Here is a 12,020-nt window from a genome sequence, read left to right on the forward strand (position 1 = left end):
ATCTGAATGAATCGATTAGAAAAATCCTCAATTGATTCATTAGATTTCATTCTTGTTGGAAATATTGAGGGGGGGGTAAATCAGTATTTCTTTTTCCGACTATTGTTTTTTAAGTTAAAACATTTATATTCAGAACAAAAGATGAACAACAAGAATAAATTCTTTTATTAATATAATCTTTGCAGTAAAATAGATACAATATATAGGTTGTTGCAATCAGTTGTCAAGCACCAACTTGGACTTTTGTGAGGCTCCAACCTCCAGACCTTCAACTCTATTTCACCAAGGCATCGATCTTGGACTTAGGAGCACAAACTCCTGAGGACTTCAATCCTTCCAGTTCCTGAGACACCAGTTCCAAGGACACCTATCCTTCCTACTTCTGAGGCACCAATGCCAAGGACTCCAATCCTTCTTACTTCTGAGGCATCAACCCCAAGGACTCCAATCCTTCTTACTTATGAGGCATCAGCCCCAAGGGTTCCAACCCGATATTGTCAAGGCATGTTTGATAGTAATGTTCTACTCTAAAAAGTCTTATTTACGGAGTTCTGTCTATTTATAGCTTCACTGTAGTCTCCATGATACAACATCAATGACAACCATTCTTCTTATGAAGGAGTCTTTACAACTCTTCATACTGCCCCCTCAGAGTCTCCAATAGCCTTCATGACCTCAGATAATGTCTCCACACAGCCTTAGTGAGTCCACTATTAGCTGCACTAGGCTTTGCATAAGAACCGACTTTCTGTTGAAGCATATGTTATTATTGTTATAGTGAATGTTTCAGCATGACTGTTTCTTTGCTAGCTACTTATCCCCTTCGACTGTCTCCTGTCTTGTTGGTCCTTTGCCCCTTTTTCTACTCTACTGGACCCTCTCCAGCTGCCTCTATATCCTCCTACTATTTCAACAACACAATAACAATGTTCAACACACCTTGTTCTCTATTTTTCCTGTTTTGTACATTCCTGATGCTTCTGACTATCAGTTTCCTCTTTCCGTTGGCTCTTTGGCTTCCTCAACACTCGTTTCAGCTCCCTCTGTGCGGCTTACCCTTCAGCTTCCTGGATTTTTGGTCATTGTAGCTTCCTATATCTCTTCATGCTCATCAACACTCCTGGGACACATTGATTTAACGGCGAGGACTAATTACCCAAAGAAAACTGCTGCATGTTCAAACTGTAATAGAGCCCCCTTTTTTTTCAATGATAAAAGGCATACATAGGACTTTATTGTTTAATAGACATGCCACGTCCCAATCACAATCGACTTTCGTTCAGACCTCCTAAACTATCGGGAGCATTTCTTAATGCATTTTTGCCTTCAAACCCCGTGAAATGAAAATATTCAAATACAAAGGAAATATATGAATAAATGACCAAAACTATAAAGGGCGGACTTTAAAAATTGTTACACCCGCATCTATAACTGTATTGGGTCTGCTACATATATCGCAATTGACAATCGCAATGTCCCTATGGCCGATGGCCGATTTGCCTACGGATGCGATATGATGTTAGAACAAACTGCAATGTTGCATGGGGTCCACAACATACATCACAATCAGCGTTTGTGAGAGTGACAAGGCTTTACAATATATGCAATACATGACTCCCGATATGACAGACACGATATTATTATAGGCTGTCTTTAATGCCTCTGTCAGGTCCATACATATATATCACAATCAGTGATTTGGGGGCGACAACCCTTTATACATTGTGATATGAGAGTCCCAATGGGCGGATGTGATGTTATATAGGGTTGTTGCTATAACCTGTTCGGGTTTGTGTATATACTCCTCCGCTCTTTGACTTAACCCATAACCCGATTTATGGCAATATTATGTTATATCACATTGTAATGGTCCGTGGGTCCACACATATATATATACACATCGCAATCGGGGGTTTTGGGTAGTGGCACATAACTAAACCCACCGATTATGATACTGACGATATATATATCTATACCACCTCTATACTCCGCTATATATATCTATGTTGCTGTCGGGGGTTTGGGGTAATGACGCGTAGCGGAACCACTGATTTCACTGTTGCCGATATATATATATATATATGCCCGCTCTGACAGTGTATTCCAATGCAACTATGATTTCCGCCTCTGATAGTGTAAACCTCTGATAGTGTAAATGGCCTATATATATATATATATATATATATATATAGATATATAGATATATATATTTTGGCTGTCGATAGTGTAAATGCACATATTTATATGAGTTTTCTACCTTTAAATCTTCTGCATTTATATATGTATTCTGCTCTTTGGCACTTTGGCATGTATTACTCCCGATAAGACTCCTCCTGAGCTCCGATAGATCTGTTTTCTCCTCTGATGGCTATGTCTGCTCTTTGCTCATCCGATATGCTCTCCGATAGCTCTGTTTTGCTCTCTGATTCCTGTGATAGCTCTGCTTGCTTCGTTTGCTCCTCTGTTTGCTCTGTTTTCTCCTTTGTATACCATTTTCTCCTCTGATATATTCTTCTATGGCAGATATATATGACATATATATATGGCTCCTCCTGTAGCTCCAATATCTCTGTTTTGCCTCCTCTGGCATGTTAACTCCTCTTTTGATGACTTCTTCCTCTTGGTTCTTCTTAGGCATGTATTACATGCAATGCTCCTCCGATGTGGCTCCTCTTGCTCCAATGTGGCTCCTCTAGCTTGGCAATGTCTTTCAAAGAGAGCTCCTCTGTTTGCTCTGGTATTCTAAAATATGCCTCTCTTGCTCTGATATTCTATAGTAGCTTTGATATGCCTCCTTTGTTAACTCCTCCGTTAACAAACTCTTGCTTATGGCTTGGCTATCCTAATGGCCTTGATCTTGTCTCTTCATGGAGCTGTTCTGCTTCCCCTTCATGGATCATCTAGTATCTAGAATATTTCCATATTGACATCAATGACAACGTAGGTCAACAATCTCCCCCTTTGTCATTTATGGCAATATTCTTCTTCTCTCCCCCTTTGACATCAATGGCAAAGAAGTGCTCTGGGACTCCCCCTATCAAACTGCTTCTGTTCTTCATAAATGGTAGGTCTTTGTGGGTCTAGGACTCCCTTTGTCATAGTGCTATTCTTCTTTTTCCTCAAGATAGAAGGATTGATGCTTTATCATCAATTAGCACATTATTCCCTCTTCATGTCTCAGAACTACTTTATCATGGCTTCAACAATGCTTAAAGACGCTCTACTTCAATGCTTTCAATCAGATTGCAAATAGCCATACACCAAGTGTCCAAGTTCAGGTTTTTATGCTTCAATCCATGTTTTTAACTCCATAGTCAAAATTGAAAGGCCTTCATAGTCCGAATCAAGATAAAATGCCACTGAATTTTTTTTTCTTGTTATCTTTCTTCAGATCTGAGTTCCTTTTTGTCTTTGTGCTTCTCCTTGAGTCACTACCATCCAGTGTTAAACATCACTGCATTTGGATGAAATGGTGAGAGGTTGTGCCTTACTGTTGCTATATTGTCTTAGTGACCAGTCTTAGCATAAGTTATATTTGACTGCACAACATTCTCCTTTCTATGAGCCATATCTTCCTTTTGTTCATGTACATATCTCAGCAAGTTATTTCACTAGCAGATTTAGATATCCAATCTGTGACTGTCTTTTAAAATCATTCTGCTGATTTGCATCTTTTTGCAATGCTTTAGTTTTGTTATATGATGCGAGTTGCTCTTACTTCAAACTCCATTCTAGATGTATCTGTTTGTTTGAAGATTGCCTCTATTAGTGTCCACAATTTCTGTTCTCACATCAAATCTTTGAGGACCAAGACATTTAGCATCTATAATATTAGCACGATAGTTATTTGCCCTATTTCTCTAGCATTAGATTACTTTATCTATTGCTCCAAATACTAGTTAGCAATTAAGTGGAAAGCATCTTAACAACAGTCCAAAGAATGGTTACAGGGTCGTATTTTTCAATGGAGTACCCCTAAGAAATGATCTTTATCAAAGGATGATTGTTAATATAGCTCAACAAGGATTTCATAGGGACCCTTTCACTAATAGCTTCTGCAATAATGATTAAGAATCATAGGCTCCCCCTAATTGTATGCATCATCTCTTTTGGCAGAGTCTTTCCATCAAATGCTTAGATTGTCAAGATTCAGGCCAGTGACATATGTTGTTGGCTGGAGAGTTCAAGGGAATTTTAGTTTATATTTGATTCCTCCTTCATACTTGTGTAACTTTCTACTTTTGCATGGTTCTAGCTTGTGTAAGAGCCCAAGTTAAGTTACAATCACGTGCCATATGACCAATGTTATGACACTTGAAGCATTCTACATTGTTCATGAATAAGAATTCATGATTTCTTCCTGCAAAATTGTTTCTTGGAGATTGTTGGGGACTATAATATCTATCTCTATGAGATGGTTGGGGACCATAACATCTATCTTTATGATATGCTTTACAGTCTTTTGCCATGTGACCAAAGTTTGTACAAGAATAACAATAACCAAAAAATGAAATTTGGTACCTGGGAGATGGAGATTTCCTTGATGTACTTCTGAAGCCTTTCTGCCTTGAGATCCTTTGATGATAACCATTTCCTCTTGCATATTTGACATCATCTTCATTTCTTCTTGGAGCAAGATTTCTTCCATTGTAGCCTTGATGTTTCTCCTTTCCTTTGCTGGAACTCGGAGCATCACCATTTCTTTCTGGCTTCTGGATTCACCTGCATACCCAAGACCTGATTTATCAAATGGACATCTGTGATAGCTGAGAATGTCATCCAAGGCTTGAGAGCTCTTCAAGATTTTTTCTATCCCTTAAACCTTTTTTCTGAGAAAGACAATATCTTCTTCTAGTCTTTCACACTCATTATTCTTCTTAGCAAGTTGTTTCTCAGTTTCTTCCTTGATATGAGTAGCTTCATCTGCTTCTATTTTAAGGGAGATGATATCTGACTTCATTTTGAATATTTCTTCATTCTTTTCTTGACCGCTCTCCATTTTTTCCTTAATCCTTGTAGCTTTACATGTTTCAGCCTTGAGAAGCTTGATGTTAGATTTTAATTTGAAGATTCCTTCATCCTTTGCTTTTATTTGACAGATCATGGTGTTTCTTTCCTTTCCTTCTTCATCAACCCATCCTTCTATGACTTCCAATGCTTCCATGGTCTTTTTAGCTCCTTGTGCTTGTTTCCTTGCTTCTTGTAGTTGAGATTTGAGAGAGGAGATCTCTACCTTGTACTGACCAATCTCTTCTTCATGTTTGTTCAAGCTCTTGTGCCTTTGTTCAAGTTGACTTGACAAGGTATCTACCTATTTCTTTGCTTTATCCAATTGATTTTTCATTGATATGACTTCTTCATGATGCTTTCTTTTGCTTTGATGAAATTCCTTCTTAAGCTTGGCAAGCTCTTCATCCCTTTCTTGTACTTGAAACTTGATGAGACCAACTTTCTTCCTTGTTTGATCTTGGTCACCAACTAGTGATATCTTCTTAAGTTCCTCATTTTCCTTTTTCAAATTGTTAATCTCTTCCATGGCATCCATAAGTTGAGTGAGGAGATCTTATACAAAATCTTTTTCATTCTCTTCATCTTCTAGGTCTGCTTTGGCCTTGATGTCATCATTCTCATTTTCAGCTTCTATGATGGGTTCTATATTTTCTTCTTGATTTCCATCATCTTCTTGACTGATGGTCATGGTCAATGCTTCTTTTGAGTGAAGTTGATGAGGTTTGTCCCATATACCCTTTGGTGATGAATATTTTCCTAGATTGTTCTTTATAGAATCAGGTAGCCCATTCAAGATTGCCTTTATTGCTTTTGAATTGTAGTCCTTGGATTCTCTATCCATCTTGCTATCATCAATCATTGATTTCCAGATTTCAATGCCTTGGGTCTGTAAGAAATTCCTCATTCTTGCTTCCCATATATTAAATTTTCCATTGAACCTTGGAGCCTCCTCAAATTGATTATCAACTATCTTAGTAGTAGAGGGAGACACATCCTTAAGAGGATTGGATACTTTCTTCCTCGACTTCGCCATTTTTGTTCTAAAGATCAACCTTCAAGATATTAGGCTTTGTAACAAGGTACTTGCTCTGATACCAATTGTTGGAAATATTGAGAGGGGGGGTGAATCAGTATTTCGTTTTTCTGACTATTCGTTTTCCAGTTAAAACATTTATATTCAGAACACAAGATGAACAACAAGAATAAATTCTTTCATTACTATAATCTTTGGAATAAAATAGATACAATATATAGGTGGTTGCAATCAGTTGCCAAGCACCAACTTGGACTTTTGTGAGGCTCCAACCTCCGGATCTCCAATTCTATTTCGCTAAGGCACCAATCTTGGACTTAGGAGCACCAACTCCCAAGGACTTCAATCCTTCCAGTTCCTGAGACACCAGTTCCAAGGACACCTATCCTTCCTACTTCTGAGGCACCAATCCCAAGGACTCCAATCCTTCTTACTTCTAAGGAATCAGCCCCAAGGACTCCAATCCTTCTTACCTCTGAGGCATTAGCCCCAAGGGTTCCAACCCAATCTTGTCAAGGCATGTTTAATAGTAATTTTCTGCTCTCAGAACTCTTCTTTACTCAGTTCTTTCTGTTTATAGCCTCACTATAGTCTCCATGCTACAACATCAATGACAACTAGTCTTCTTATGAAGGATTCTTTACAACTCTTCATACTACCCCCACAGAGTCTCCAATAGCCTTCATGACCTTTGATAATGTCTCCACATAGCCTTAGTAAGTCCACTATTAGTTGCACTAGGCTTTGCATAAGAACCAGCTTTCTGTTCAAGCATATAATCTTATTGCCACAGTGAATGCTTTAGCATGACTGTTTCTTTGCTAGCTACTTCTCCCCTTTGACTGTCTTTTGTCCTGTTGGTATTTCGCCCCTTTTTCTGTTCTGCTGGACCCTCTCCAGCTGCCTCTATATCCTCCAACTATTTCAACAACACAACAACAACATTCAACACACCTTGTTCTCTGTTTTTCCTGTTTTGTACATTCCTGATGCTTCTGACTATCAGTTTCCTCTTTCCGCTCGATCTTTGGCTTCCTCAACACTCGCTTCAGCTCTCTCTGCACTGGCTTACCCTTCGGATTCTTAGCTTTTTGATTGCTGTAGCTTCCTTTGTCTCTTCGTGCTCACCAACACTCCTGGGACACGTTGATTTAACAGCGAGGACCAATTACCCAGAGAAAATTGCTGCATGTTCAAACTATAATAGAGCCCCTTTTTTTTTCAATGATAAAAGGCATAAATAGGACTTTATTGTTTAACGGACATGCCACATCCCAATCGCAATCGCAATCGGCTTTTGGTCAGACCTCCTGAACTATCAAGAGCGTTTCTTAATTCATTTTTGCCTTCAATCCCCGCACAATGCAAATATTTAAATACAAAGGAAATATAAGAATAAATGACCAAAACTCTAAAGGGCAGACTTAAAAAATTATTACACCCGCATTTATAACTATATCGGGTCTGCTACATATATCGCAATCGACAGTTGCAGCTTCCCTATGGCAGATGGCCTATTCACTTGCGGATGTGATATGATGTTAGAACAAACTACAATGTTGCATTGGGTCCGCAACATACATCGCAATCGGCGCTTGTGGGAGTGACAAGGCTTTACAATATATGTGATACATGACTCCCAATATGACAGACGCGATATTATTATAGGTTGTTTTTAATGCCTCCGTCAGGTCCATACATATATATCACAATCAGTGATTTGGGGGTGATAACCATTTATACATTGCGATATGAGAGTCCTGATGGGCGGACGCGATGTTATATAGCATTGTTGCTATAACCCGTTCGGGTCCATGTATATACTCCTCTGCTCTTTGACTTAACCCATAACTTGATTTCCACCAATATTATGTTATATCACATTGTAATGGTCTGTGGGTCCACACACACACACACATATATATCACAATCGGGCGTTTTGGGTAGTGGCACATAACCGAACCCGCCAATTATCATACTGCCAATATATATATCTATACCACCTCTATACTCCGCTATCTATATATCTGTGTCACTGTCGGGGGTCTGGGGTGATGGCACATAGCAACCACCAATTTCACTATTTCCAATATATATGATAATGATGATGATGATGATGATGATGATAGTGATTAATGTCCACTGAGACCAAATTGGTCTATTGGACCTACAATTTTCTTAGTTTTTAATTGTCTGGCTCCTCGTCTTTCTTGGCGAGATTGGTGCTATAGCTTTCTTTTTTTTCTCTACGGTCTTCCAACTTCCTTTATCTTGCATCTCCTTCATCTCTTCTGGTTCTTGGGACATTGGTGTCTTAGCTTTGCGATCTATTGTGTTCATCCTTTTGAAGATAGTCGGAGAAGAAGTTTGGTCTAGGAGATCTACTTTGCTGTAAAATGAAGATTTATTTTGTGCAGTATTCGAATCCTCATAACTGTTGACGCTTGAGGGGTTGTCGAGTTCACTTTTTTGGATGGGGCTTTCTCCCTGTTTGTCTTGAGAGTTGTTTCTTTCTTGCTCGATTTCTTATGATTCGGGGTTTTCTCTAGAGTATCTTCTTTGATGACAGTGTAGTGTGCTCTTTTTGCTCCTTCCCACCATGTAGATTTGTGGTGGTTTTTTCTAGCAGAATGTTTCTGGGAGGCTTTTGGGCAATTTTTGGCTAGATGGCCAGTCTCAAAGCAGGATCGACACCTGAAGAGGACACTTTCATAATCGATTTTCCGGTTCCACACATAGTCTTTACTTGTTAGGTTTATTTCAGCTGGGAATCCAGCATAGAAGTCCATTTCCACACAGATGCGTGCATAGGTGGTTCTGGCATATTCCTCCATTTCTGGGCACCTGTAGTAAAATTTCCCAATTGCATTTACAATGGCTTTTAGCGAGGAGAGATTTCAGAGATGCAAGGGTAGGCTTGGCAATCTCACCCAAACTGGTGCTGAGGTTATGAATTCTATTGATGGATTGAATGATGGGTTCCATGGCTTCATGAATAGGCCTGAGTTTTCCCAAAACCAAGGGCCAGAATCTACAATACATTACCTGCTTTCAGGATTTTCAAAATCTACTATAAAGAAACCCCTTGCACAGGGGTAGATATTAATTTCATCAGAAATGATAGGCTTCCATACCTCCGAGATCCAATTGTGGAGAGCTGTCAGCCGCGGCCAAAAACCATTGAACCGGTAAATTAGGGCACTTTCGGAAAACTTCAAAGCCACATCGAGTGAGGCCTAGACCACCTGGATAGTGGGAGATGGGGCTTCACTGATGATATGAGCAGGAGCTTGCCCTCCAGAAGCAGGCGGAACTGAGCCAACAACTATTTTCACGAAGTTAGGAGCCATATTTTACTTGCCTGTAGAACCCAACCGCAAACAAATAAGGCAGAAGATTAGATCTAGAACCCAGTCGCAGAGAAATAAGGCCGAAGATTAGATCTAGATCTAGATCTAGCTGCAGAAGATTAGATCTAGAACCTAGCTGCAGAGTCTCAATAAGCCTTTTAATCTGCAAGAAACCTAAGATCATCAGAAGCTACGACCACTATTATTAGGAGGTGAAGCTAGTGGAGGAGACTACGCCCCCGCGAGTGGCCTCCTCTTCATCCAAAAACAAATCATCGGGTGCAACGCTCCATGGAAACGATCGCAAACCCCACCGCAACAACGTTCAAGATCGTTCCCATAACCCCTGTCAACAAGAGTGCCAGGGCCATGACCACGGTCAACCCCGCCAACATAGCCCCGTCACTGAAGCTCTGGTTGAAAACCACGACGGCTCGCTCCAGTAGCCCACTTTGATATATATTCCCACTTCGATAGTGTATTCCAATGCAACTATGATTTTCGCCTCCTATAGTGTATATATATATATATATATATATATATATATATATATATATATATATATATATATATATATATATATATATATATATATATATATATATATATATATATGTTTTGGCCACCGATAGTGTAAATTCCATATATATGAGTTTTCTGCCTTTAACTCTTCCGCATTTATATATGTATTCCGCTCTTTGGCACTTTGGCATGTATTACTCCTGATAAGACTCCTCCTGAGCTCCGATAGCTCTGTTTTCTCCTTCGATGGCTCTGTCTGCTCTTTGCTCCTCCGATATGCTCTCCGATAGCTTTGTTTTCTCCATTTGCTCCTCTGTTTACTCTGTTTTCTCCTCTGTATACCATTTGTTCCTCCAATATATTCTTCTATGGCATAGATATATATATATATATATATATATATATATATATATATATATATATATATATATATATATATATATATATATATATGTATCTATATCTATATCTATATATATATATATATATATATATATATATATGTATCTATATCTATATATATATATATATATATATATATATCTATATATATATATATATATATATGACATATATATATGGCTCCTCTTGTAGCTCCGATAGCTATGTTTTGCCTCCTCTGGCATGTTAACTCCTTTTTTGATGACTTCTTCCTCTTGGTTCTTGTTGGGCATGTATTACATGCAATTCTCCTCCGATGTGGCTCCTCTGGCTTGGCAATGTCTTTCAAAGAAACCTCCTCTATTTGCTCTGATATTCTTCAATATGCCTCTCTTGCTCTGATATTCTGCAGTAGCCTTGATATGCTTCCTTTGTTAACTCCTCCGTTAACAGACTCTTGCTTATGGCTTGGCTATCCTGATGGCCTTGCTCCTGACTCTTCATGGAGTTGTTCTGCTTCTCCTTCATGGATCATCTAGTATCTAGAATATTGCCATATTGACGTCAATGACAACCTAGGTCAACAATTCTTAGTTGATTGATTCTTTTAAGAACATCCCAATAATTATACCTATCAAATGCTAAATGAAGCTCCTTGATGAGGTTTCCAAAAGAATGAATGGAAGCAAGTGATAGGGTGTGACACCATTGGTTAACTTGACCTTCAACTGTGAGGAAGAAAATAATTCAAACCACCTCTCCACAGTTAATTTCATAGTGTTCAAAAAACTTAAGAAAAACAAATGTGTGCTTAGTAAAGGATGTATTACCCTCACCATCAAACTTAAATTGAGATAATTCATCAAATTATTCCATAGAGATGAGAATTTTATTAGGGGAAAAGTTAGAAAAACATTCTGAGATTTTTATTTGGGGTTGAGCCATTTAAGATAAGAGATTAAAAACATACTCAACTAGAACAACTTATCATCTGACCGTCCTTCTCATGCCATTTGCTAATAGTGTTAGAAATATTTCAACCAAGGGGGTCTTCCCGATGAAAATTCCCAATTAGACTTCACACCATTTGGTTTGGAAGCCCTTCTTGAACTAAGGCCCGACTGCCATATTTTCTTATTGATATGCCTTGGCTTCAATTTTCAACACGAGAGAGTCATACATAGGTAATTTCATATTATCAAGTGAGTATGCCTTGTGGATGCTCAGTTGCAGATGTATCAAGGTCCTTCTACCCAAAGGGAAAGAAAAGTGAGCATTTTGAATCCAAGTAATATTAATAATCTAGAAAAGACACACGAGCATGTACCTAAGAATGAATCATAGACCAAAAAGTGAAACATTTCACACAAAATCAACGATTGTTGAAATAAATACAACATATACTCATCAAGATAAGTACCAAATCCACTAAAATAATTAAATTTCCTTAGTACAGATGAAAACAACATACATTGCAAACATTTAAGGAAGAGTCTTACAATATTTACAACATGCGCATGAAAGTGTAATGGCTCAACAATCTTATGAATTAAAAAAATCCAAGATACATCAAGATAGTGAAAACCACTCCCCCTAATAGTGGAACATTAGGGTAGTCATTTTCTCCTCCAAAAGAACTATCTTCCTCTCTAATACCTGGTAGGAGGAGTCAATGTGAAAAGTCCGTTGCATGAGCTATAAGGGTGTATATATAACAAATGGGT

Source organism: Pinus tabuliformis, chromosome 8 (genome assembly GCF_031772625.1).
Source record: "Pinus tabuliformis cultivar Carrire ecotype Pingquan chromosome 8, CPIR1, whole genome shotgun sequence".
NCBI classification, from domain to species: domain Eukaryota; kingdom Viridiplantae; phylum Streptophyta; class Pinopsida; order Pinales; family Pinaceae; genus Pinus; species Pinus tabuliformis.